Genomic DNA, 12106 nt, shown 5'->3' with positions numbered 1-12106 from the left:
GAGGCCCTTGCAGTGCTCGCAATGTGCCCCAGACAGTTGTGCAAACGAGAATCTCAAAGTAAATTATGTAAGGCAACGCGATGCCTTTTAAACATTTACTTAAACTCTAGGCTTACCTGTCAGAGAAACAAGATTCGCACGTGTGCAGACATCGACAACTCCATTAAGCGCACGCGCACGCAGCGTATTGCTTGCGTGGAAGAGATGGGTGAAGCGATAAGTAGGATTTCTCAAGTCCTCAAGTGTCTGGAAAGCTCTTTGTCCGAGAATAAACATTGTAGGTATATTTTGGTGGGAGGGGGGGGTAAGCCGAGCGACTCTGCGGACACTTTGAAGTCCACGTTGACAACTCCGAACATCCTCTGTTGGCTAACGATCGAACAAAGACGGTGGCCAATCGCGTCTCGCGCTTCTGCGGCCGTCTGGAACGCTCTTCCTTCCGATATTAGGGAGCCAGCGGAGCTACGCGCTTTTAAATCATCTAGATTGACAAACTCATTTCTTTAGAACTGCGTTTCGTGTTTAGTTTATTGTCCTTCCCCCGCATCTCCGATTAGCACGGATCGTACACCATTAGACCACCTTTGCCAGTACCAAAATATAATAATGGGGGTTTTCCCTTTTTTCTGGCAAAAAAACTGAAACCTTTTTACGAGGAATCATGTCTGCATTAACCACAATACTTGTGGTCAAAATGTAAAAAAAAAACACACTCTGATAATATATGTATTGTCCTTGAAACAGATTGGTCCACACCAGAGACGGCTTTTTTTTAGCCTCGTCTCAATGGTGTACCAATATGATAATACATATATGAATATGATAACAATACATCCTCTGAAGCTGTGCTTTTAGTCGTGGGCAAAGCGATTCTAAACATACATAAACGTACATATACAGTGATACACAATGCATTTAACTACCTTTAAAGTAAATGTAGCGCAGTACCAAACAAAGGTACATGACATTTCACGGAGCACACTCTCAGAGAGCCTTGAGCATGTTGAGAATGCTACTCAATAGAGTAACTTACTGCTTTCAACGTTAACGTATGTATGTTGAACTTCTTTCGCACCGTACGTAGCCAACCGTGCGAATCGGGGGTGCTAATTTCAGGGTGGCTGAAATAGTCTTGCCGAAGCACTCAACCGCGGGCGGGACCGGAATTCCTTTGAATGAATTCACTGAGCCTCGTGTTCCCAGCAGCACGAATCTGATCACTGCACGGCAATAGTTGTTGGCTAGCGCCAAGGTTGGTTGGTGCCTTTACAAACCTGGCTGGCACCTCCCAAAAGCCAATTCATCAATGGGCACCTCACTCGAAGAAGGAATGTGCACTCTTATTGATTTAGAGTTTCTAACAGCAGCCTCTGGAATGCAGTACAGTGACCTAGTAGGTGAATCAAGGCCACAAGAAATACGCAGTAAACCGACACGAAAACCTTAGTTTGATATCCGAACCCGCGTACCTTATCTACATACGTTGAAAATCAATAGCGTTGTGATTTGATTCATTTCGATATTTTTTCAAGCAAAATTACCACCATTTGATTTAGTACGGCACAATTCATAGTATACGTTTACACGTACATTGATGCTCACGCACGCTTAAGCAGAAATCCACCCATTTTTAAATCCTTTATATTAAGTTCGCTTGCTTGCTTGCTTGCGTGCTTGCTTGCTTGCTTAGGACCGTGCAAATCTTTTGCTCGTTTTTTAACCCACTTCCCGTGATCCAATCGAGCTGACATTTTCCACAGACTCGTTCTGCGAGACAATTAATGTTCGTGAAAAAAAATTCCCAAAATTTTACACTTTTTAGGCAAAAAAAAATGATTTTACATTTATTCAAATACAACTCATTCATGGCTTTGGCTGAACGTCACAGTGTAGGAGCCCAGAGCGTAACCCCTCCACAGGCCGTGGCGGAGTAGCGCAGTTGGTAGCGCCCTCGCTTCCCATGCCAAAGGTCGCGGGATCGATCCCCGCGTCCTCCACAGGCGAATATATTTTTAAATCCTTTATATTAAGTTCGCTTGCTTGCTTAGGACCGTGCAAATCTTTCGCTCGTTATTTAACCCACTTCCCGTGATCCAATCGAGCTGACATTTTCCACACAGACTCGTTGTGTGTGACAATTAATTTTCGTGAAAAAAATTCCAAAATTTGACACTGTTTAGAAAAAACAAATTAAATATTTAATTACCAATTGCTTAATACTGGCAGACAATCATCTGACCCATAGGTGGCAGCCATCTCAAGCCAGAGGACGAGAAGACTCTAGCCGCCACGCATATAAAGGATTTATAGTGAAAAACTTTGTTTTTACGGGTTTACTTGTTAACTAGAATCAATTTGTAGAGGTGAATAAATGAACGTATTACTACGACTGCAATGCTTGTGTTGCGGCCGTGCTGTTTAGTGCTCCCGATGTGGTTTTCGGGCCGTTGCCGCGTGTCGCTCGGCACGACGTCCGACGTTTTGCTCCACATTTAAGTGGGAGCTTCTTCAGTTCGTTCAACTCCACCGCGTGGGTTGAAGCACATCAGCCATCGTGGCAGACAATACGTGGTAACAACCCCCAAAAACCTGTCGGGAGAGCTGTATCTCCTTGGACGTGTGTACTGCTTTCATTAAAGAGCTTACCACGAACATCTGTAAATATATTGTTCAATGCTATTCCGTACCTGTGGTGCCATGGCCTCGAAGTAACTCTGCAAGCGCCGTGACTCCCCCCTGGCCCCCACACTGAGCACACACACGTAGCGCACATACAGAGTGTCCTGGCGGAGGATTGCCTGGCACAACGGGTTTTAATCCGAAGGGTCCCTAGGAGGAAAGTCCCGCGGTTTCCCGGTGTCAGGAGATTGGCGGACCCTCGCAGGACAGGTCACATTGCAGTGCCCCTGAGTTGGCTTAATATTGTATCGGTGCAAAAAGGTTAATTGGGCCAGCCGCAATGAGTAATTCACGACATCGGGAGGGGCTGGGGTGGAATATTAGGCGAGAAGGGCAGACCATGAGGTCAGGGGATCGCAGCGCCACGACCTCCCCCGACCCCCATGCCGAATACACACTCGCAGGGTGTGTATTCGCCAGTTGGGCATCATTCCGGATGAACAAGGGTGAGTAATAAATGAATGAGTACGGACGGACAGGCAATGGGTCGCAGAAGCACCAATGGCAATGCTCCATGTAAGGACAAAAAAAACGTGCGGTAATCACAGGTAGGCGCACGATTGGCCGCATGGTACAACGCGACCGCAGGATTTTGAAGTGAGGAGGATAAAAGGGGAGCCTGGGGTTCGTTCAAATGAGATCTTTGTTCAACCTCTTGGCCGCCAAGACCCACTCCCCGCTGTCCTGCCTTCTCGAGCCACCCGCAGCATCCGTGTGCCGCCAGCGAGTGCCGTCACAAGGCAGTGATAGGCAAACTTTTCTTCTGTCCTCCCTCCGACTCTCACAGCGTCCGTGCGACGCCGTGAATACAGCTACGAGGTACCTGGTAGGGCGTTTGAGTATCTGGGGACTTGGGCAGCAGTAGGCTAGGCTCTTCTCGCTAAATATTACCTCCGGGTAGTGCGGGGTTTGTGCCGAGAATAAAAGTTAGTACAGAGCATAGGCGTGGTGTCTGTGATTTCTGTGTGGAGCGACTGCGTGGGGGAACGCGCGGCGAGAGTGACCGCAGAGCCGCAGCGTGTGCGCGCGTTTAGAGGTAATCGCCCACAGGTGCGCGTTCGTACCCCCCCTTCATTAGCGATAGCTGTGGTGTGCACGGGCGTGCGGTTTAACTCCGTGGCTACAAGCCAGCAACACGAGTATGTCCCGCAGAGAGGTCGCTAGCATGGGGGGCCCGATCACTCGGTCGGCGGACGTCGCGCCCCATCTGCCTAGCGAGGGCGGTGGGGTGGACGTCGGATCCCACATACCTTCGATTAGCACGGCTGGCTATGTGTACGGTGTGAAAGAAGTTCAACATACATACAACGTATGCCATCGGAATAGAGTAAATGTGCTTCAACGTATGCTTTTGTAGCCAATGCAATAATCCATGTTTGTTTTTGCGTTAGGCCCACCCGAATGAGCTCAAATTGCTTCGGGCTTTATTTGGCAGTCAGCCTCGAAATCCTGTGCACTCGATTGCTTTGGTTTGTGACGAGAGCCGGGCTCTCCGATTAGTTGACGAATGGACTACTATCGATTATTGGTTCGTTTACTCGACTAATAGTATACCACGCATAGAGTTTGAAAAAAAAAGTCTCACGTATGTTCCCACATGCGCTGCTGGACAGGTGGTGGGCATGGCTTGGTGACATCGTCGGCGTCATAACACGCTGGGCGTGGCTTGCAGGGGGGGAGGGTTTCCTGCCTTCGATGTTCAAGGCAGCTGCCATTTTTAAAGGTGCCCTTGTAATCGACCACGGAAAAAGTAGTAGATTTTATAATAATTTTCGGTCAATTCATCGACTTTATCGACTAATTGTCCCAGCTCTAGTGTTTACCGCAAACAACTCTCACAAGCCACTGATGGGAGCCATCAAATCACACTACTTTGCAAACATTGTGAGAGCTGGCAGATGGGAGGTAATCTGCATCCGAAAAGCTTTTTTTGGACATAGTTTGCAAGTGAAAACATCTAATTATGTAGCAGCAACACAATCATCATCAGCCACATGCCATCCAAATGCTAGAGGAAGGCCTCTCTGTGCCAATCCTGCAATGTAAGAGCAGCATTTTATGGAAGTAATATTTATTTGTGTTTTTGATGAAAATGTCCCATTGTTGTTTTGTCTGTTTTTGTTTTGACAGTTTATCTTTCATTCAGTAATGGTTACCTCTTAGCATTTCATTTGAATGAATGAATACTGATCCACGTGGAAACAGGATGTGCTTTTACACCGACAGCTTAATAGACTATAGCGTTCATACTGTTGTTAATTATTACAACATAACCTGATTATAAATGAAGCCATAACATGCTCTGCAACGTTGATTGGATGCTTCTAGGTCATTACGAACACTCCTTTAGTGTTTGCATTTCATTTCTATAACCGACTTTTCAAATTATTATTCAACTGTATTGTGCATGCAAACGCGATATCTCTGGAAGCACCACAAACTGTAAATAGCAAATGCATTTAACAAATGTCACGTGGATTGTTCACAAAGGCAGAGTCTCATCGGTAAATACAATAACACATCAGCATTAATGGTCGCATAGGGAAGGCAAAGTGCTTAATGAATGCAGATAAGTAGCACGTGCATTTTGCACAGAGACATGCATTTGATTTTGCAAAGTTTTGCTGCTCTATTACCTTGCCTTTGTGAGCCACGATTGTGTTTAAAAGACGATGTATATGGCCAAAATGGTCGTAGCATAGCAGGCGCGTGGTATTTACTGACGAACAAGGCTGGGCGAGGATGATAGTGAGCTATCCACCTTATAAAAATGGGCTTATTATATGCACAAGGCTCAAGAGTTAATTATACGTCGTGGCTGGAATGAAATCCATAAAATAAAAATATAAAGCACTGAATTGCCGAGACAATCTACCGACATCGCTTGGTGATGAAACACAATGGTGGCTGATGGGTATACAAAAATGATAATTGAAAATGAATCATAGATAACTCTTAATGAGATTTATGATTTATAATTATTGAAGAGGATGGTGATTACAATGATGGGTGGCGACAATGGGTGATTCCAGGTGGATATTCTACTCCACAAATTCTCAAATACAAAAAACAAAGGTACTTTTAAAAAACGAAAGTCATCCTGCGCTGATTGAACGGCATTAATGAATTAAAATAATAGAAGCTGATGACAATGAATATACAGTAATTCACTCTTGAAATACTGCACCATTTCTATGACCGTGGCAACATAATTGATACCGTTGCAGTTCTGACATTGAATATTACATTTTCATATTTTGCCGTGACTCATCATCCAGTTTGGTAGAAGCAATGGTCATGCATTACTTTCACACTCTTTTCCGATTTGCTCCGTGTATATCCACTGCCAATACTCCACCAAATAACTGCAGTATCAAATATCGTAACAATTTTATTATTTACAAATAAAAAATTTTTTGGCCCACAACGCCTGATAGACCACACTGCCAGAATCACACTCCAGAGGTGACAGTTTCAATCTCTGGTCTTTAGGTGTCACCTTTGAGAGTGTGTCTAGCTAACCACCCTGGGAATGTGGAATTTACACAGCCAACAATATGGACAAGTGCTGCTCCATCGCTTGTTAGAACACAGAAGAACTTTCGATTTGACATTACTTTTAGGTAAACAGTAGAACGAAAGTACTGCAGTGTGTGATTTATGGACTAGTGGTGGGGTAAAACGTGGGGACCCAAAACGCGAGTAATTTGTCAGGCCAGTGTAACTAACCATTCATCACAGGAGGCAGGCCCTGCAATTGCAGTGCTCCCGTAAAATTGGGCAGGCTAGAACTACCAAATGTGTATGAATCTGCTGAAGAAGCAGGTTATTATATCAATGTAATTCATAGTTATAGTTTAATACGCTGTGTTCACACGAATGTGAACAGGCTAAAGCGGTATAGACGTAATAATTTTAATAATATAAAAATGTATTGTCCTTTGTCAATCCACTGCTGGATGAAGGCCTCCCCACACTCTGTCGGTGATGAGAGTTTGTTTGATCATAACTTCGCCGCGCTGGTCAGTGCAGGTTTGTGCAGGAAAGGCCTAGGACCTGTTCATAAATGACTCGCCACTGAAATTAACTGGGGTAAGAATCGAACTGAGGTCGCGAGGCTGAGAGCGCAGTGCAGTAGCCACTGCGCCACCACTCTCTCTGTTCTAGACATACCGAAAATAATGATAGGTAAAACATCTTACCAAACGGTAAAAAAACATACAACTGCAAAAAATATAGCTAATGCAATCAAGCAGAATTTTAAACGTATTTTAAATAGTATTGCACGAGATTACAATTGCATCCTCTTGTAAGATCTGAATATTTGACGGTGGATTAAAAATTACTGTGCTTCTCTGCAAATGTTGTTTATCATGCACAACCTACCGCTTTCATCAGCCTCTCACGTTTGGGCAAAGGCCAGCCAGCTGCGGCGCATATGATAAAACACAACGCCTCATTCCATATGAAGCTGAAGGTAAATTATACTCCCTGCCAGTTTAGCTCTCGTGCTTTTTTGCTCGAGATCAAAATACTAGTAGCAGCCAACTCAAACGGCATGCATTTCACGAAGGCCAAAGCAGCTTATTTTCATCGTACGATATTAATGCAGAGTAACACTGGGACAGACAATGGCACATAACAGCTATATGCAAGCTCGCTCGATGACATCTGCATGGAAACCTGAGAACATTTATTGCACGTGTCAATGGGAGCCGTTGCCAAGGCCAACATCGCAAGAGGCTTCAGACTAAGGCTTCAGAAAGGTCTTCACTCGATGTTGGACTCCAGAAAGCGAACAGCTTTTCCGGAAATTCAACGCTGATAAGAAGCAAGAGACTGAAAAAGGCCTTACTTGAGTCACTGAATTTTCTCAGAAGAGAAAGTTGGCGCGAAACAGTTGAGTCACTTGACTTTGCAAAATCGAGCCGTAAAGCCGGGCGCCTCCTGAGGTTTATTGGAGCTGCCATGACGCCAGCCTATAAACCTCGGCAAGTCAGTCCTGACGAGGCTGCTAGGCAAGTTATCAACAATTCACGAACTTCAATCGACAAGAGCACAAGACGGCAAGTCTCCAAATAACTTTTTTGCACACTAGATACCTGCCAAAGACACCTCTGGATTCTCCCGTCCATTCTCAGTGCCCAGTTTAAATGCGGAAAAGCCTCAGGTCTTGACGATATGTTTTATCCACAGTTCATCAAGAACTTGGGACCATGAACAAGAAAATGGCTAGCCACATTCTTCACTGACATCCATTCCACAAGCATCGTTCCGAAGAAGTGGAAAGAGGCAAGGTTAATAGGCATTCTGAAACCAGGCAAGGATGCATCGGACGCTCAAAACTACCGCCCTATCTCCCTACTCAGCGTCTACTACAAACTAATGGAGCGGCTTCTGCTCAAAAGGCTGATGCCCACGCTTGAGGAAATCGTTCCCCAGGAACAAGCAGGATTTAGAACCGGTCGAAATTGTTGCGACCAAGTGCTTGCCTTAACAAGTCACATCGTGTCGAACGCCAGCTCAAGACAGCAAGAGCTTTCATCAACCTCTCTTCAGCTTATGATGCCGTATGGCGGAGAAAGCCGTGCCTTGCCACCCGACAATTAGACTAATCACTAAAATGCTGAGCAACCGATGGTTCATCGGTCACCTTGGTGAAACTGCCAGCGGCCCACGAAGATTGAACAATGGACTCCTGCAGGGATCAGTTCTGGCACCAGTGCTGTTCCATCTCCATACTAGCGACATTCCAGCGACATCTCGCCGTAAGTTCACATATGCGGATGATATCGCACTCGCAACCCAAGCACGGAAAATGGAGGACACTGAGGCGGTCCTCGATAAAGATCTGAAGACTCTGGAAGAATACTTCAAGAATTGGCGCCTTGAGCCAAACCCATCAAAGAGCATCGTCTCCGCTTTCCACCTGAACAACAGACGAGCTTCGAAAACGTTGAAAGTTGACTTCTGCGGGGCGAAGCTAAGGCATGGTGAACACCCTCGGTGTCTAGGAGTTACCCTGGATCGGACGCTTAACTACCATCACCACTCATAATCAACGTTTTTGGGTTTAGATCGCGTTATTTATAAATGTGTCGTAACCCTCCACCACCCGACACGGCCAATCAGTAAAAAAGTGTCACGTTGACAAAAGACAAATAGTTCACTGCTTTAGCCCACCGGTGTGTTGAAGCGTGAAACCACAACATTTACAATTTGAGTACGACGTTTCGCTGGTAATTGCATCCAGCTTCATCATGCAATTCGCCAGAATGGTGAGGCTTTGCTCTGTCTCCCGTTCTTATATAGAGCAGCCGTGTCGAGGTGGAGGGTTACGACACATTTATAAATAACGCGATCTAAACCCAAAAACGTTGATTATGAATAATATTGGTCACGAAAGCCTGCGTGTTAATACCATCACCACCTAAAACAAGTGAAAGGTAAAATGAAAGCACGTGTGAATATTATTCAGAAACTTGCAGCAACAACCTGGAGAAGCGATTCCAGCATGTTGAAGATTATCGACGCAGGCCCTTGTTCACTCCACTGCAGAGCGCTGTGCCCCGGTGTGGGGTGCAAGCCCTCACACGAACCTTGTCGATGCCGAAATTAACAACGCGCTTCGTGTCATCAGCGGTTCCCTAAAGTCTACTCCGCTCCCGTGGCTTCCCGTGCTGGCGAATATCGCTCCGGCCAACATCCGACGCCATGATGCGACGACACGGGAGTACAACAACAAGATCATGAAAAACTTCACTCTGCCGCTCCGTCAAGATCTAAAGGAACCCCCACGCCGCCCAAGGCTAGAATCCAGGAGACCGTCCTGGATACGCGCCTCCGCTCTAGAAACCGAAATTAAAGACACCGCCACTGGGTGGTCTGATTCGTGGGCGGCTCCGGACGTGGCAAACAAAGACATCATTCACGATCCGACGGTGGAAGTACCGGGATTCTCTCTTCCACGACGACTACGGACCACGCTGAACCGCGCTCGAACACGACACGGCAGATGCGCGTACACGTTCAATAAATGGAAGATCAAAGAATCGCCCGACTGCGACTGTGGAGACGTCCAAACCATCAAGCACATCGCCGACGAATGCTCCTCCCATGCACATCCTGGCGGTATGGCTGAAATCCACACTGCGTCAACAACATCATTGGACTGGATGAGGAACCTTTGCATTTATTTATGACGATCATGAAGAAAAAATAAAAACTGTTGCTTTTTACAATGCCATACGAAAGAAGAATAAGAATGGGAGCCGTGTTGACACAACACGGCTTAATGGTGCCCTCAGCATAACTATAACAATTCGGTCCCTTTACACCTGAAAAAGCCTCACTCAGTCACAAGCCTCCTCTTCGGGAGGGTCCTGCGTTGGGATGCTTGGCCGAATTTTCCATTGACGAGCGCATGACGTGTGGAAAATAACTGGATAATCCCCTGACATGTGCCCAAGTAACACTCACAGCTCTACACAGATTTAATCCAGAATGCACTGCTGCATTGTTGTATCCCGGATACCTAACAAAGCAAGGCTATACATCACCTGGTATTGCCAAGCAATCCCCCATTCCAAACACTAACCAGGCTTCAATTCCTGAGAAATTTGGCCACATCAGGGTGATCTGGTCATGGGCAGCCCATAACTATACTCTCCCTGAAAACTGGATGTACATGAGCGTTAATATCGAGCAATCAGTTAATTTTTTTTACAGTCTTGATATGGACACGGGTGAATGAGGCTCTCCTCGTCAGAATCCAGAATCAACATGTTCTCATATTGGGCTCAAGCAAGATTTTGGTTCAATATACTCTTACGGGTGTGACACATGCAGAGCACATTCCAGATATAATGCACTGCTCTTGTCTAAAGCACACTGCAGAAGATCCCTTTGATGCCAGCCATGCTTGTGGACACATGTTTGGAAGAGACATCCACTCCACCTTTGCATTCCAGAACTTGCCGACTTCCAGATGCCAGCTTGGACTGTTGAAAATAGCTCTTGCCAATCACACAACAATCTATGTGCCGATGCCTAAAAGCCCTGAAGTGGCCACTCATTGCATGACAACGACAAAAAAACATGCTCATGCAAAATGTACTTTCGTCCGAACAGAAAATAAATGTATGGAAGGAACGCACGACATGTACTCGAAGCCAGCGAGTGACATGTAAAAATCACAATGGATTGACTTTAAAAATGTATTTAATATATTCTTACGGTGAACATGGCTCAAGTGCAGTTAAACAGTGCAACGTTGCCTATTCATTGACAATGTATTACGTAAATGTTTAGTAATTTAAAAACCCTACAAATAACATTGGAATTAGTATTCATCCTAATCTAACGTTTTAAAAACCGACATTCAGTCTAACACTGGCAAAACGCATGCAGAATGCAAAAATAAAACCCTATTAAGTCAGCACTCATTGCTGCAATGAAAATCTACATTTCTTCGCATTTGTGTATTGGTCTCGTAATTGGATTTGGTCGTGTCTTTGACAGGAGAAGTAGCCTCTTTTCTCAGAGCATGCTGCGGTGGGTGAAAAGCCGTGAATAGGTTTTCCCCTTTTATCTGGCAACAAAACAAGTGTTGGAATGTTAAAACACCAAACTGAAACCTTTTTTTACGAGGAATCACGTCTGCATTAACCACACTACTTGTGGCCAGAATGCAAACAAAAAACACACTCTGATAATATGATGGCATTGTCTTTGAAACCGATTGGTCCACACCAGAGACAGCTTTCTTTCGAGCCTCGTCTCAAACGGTGTCCTCTGGTCTAACACCATTTGAGACGAGGCTCAAAAGAAAGCTGTCTCTGGTGTGGACCAATCAGTTTCAAAGACAATGCATACATTATCAGAGTATGTTTTTTGTTTGCATTCTGACCACAAGTATTGTGGTTAATGCAGACATGATTCATTGTAAAAGGTTTCAGTTTGGTGTTTTAACATCTTAACACCTGTTTTGTTTCCAGAAAAAAGGGGAAAACCTCTTCTCGGCTTTTGGTACTGGCAAAGGAGGTCCCATGATGGTGAAAAGCTTTAAACATTGCTTAGTAGAGAGCTTCATTCTTTGGTGCCTCTATAAACGGGCAATACAATAAAAGCAAATAAAGACCTCAAGCTCAAAGTTTTGCGTGTATGTCACAATTCCTTGGTCACCTCGAGCTGCATACCCGGTGTGGTTACCTGGCCACCACCCCAATTATTACATGGCATTAGTCCCAGTGTCGCGCTACAACATCTGGTGGGGCACACGGTTGAGGCAGCTGGCCCTGCCAAAGTCACTCACGCAACACTCGCACTTAGGTTTAAATCTTAACTCTCACTGACATGTGCACTATTTTCACACGTAACCTTTTTCTTCCGCTGCATGTTTTACGGCACAAAATCAACAAGATGTTGC

At 45.2% G+C, this 12106-nt stretch overlaps 1 protein-coding gene across 5 annotated transcripts in view; it reads right to left on the bottom strand.

Moving 5' to 3' along the window:
- Positions 1 to 12106, bottom strand: part of LOC144722040 (endosomal transmembrane epsin interactor 1-like) — a 122360-nt gene that overhangs the window by 29097 nt on the left and 81157 nt on the right. The window lies entirely within an intron of this gene.

This window comes from Lampetra planeri, chromosome 13, assembly GCF_965212315.1.
Source record: "Lampetra planeri chromosome 13, kcLamPlan1.2.h2, whole genome shotgun sequence".
Taxonomy (NCBI): domain Eukaryota; kingdom Metazoa; phylum Chordata; class Hyperoartia; order Petromyzontiformes; family Petromyzontidae; genus Lampetra; species Lampetra planeri.
Note: the sequence above shows the minus strand (reverse complement) of the source record. Positions and strands in the feature narration are given on the sequence as shown.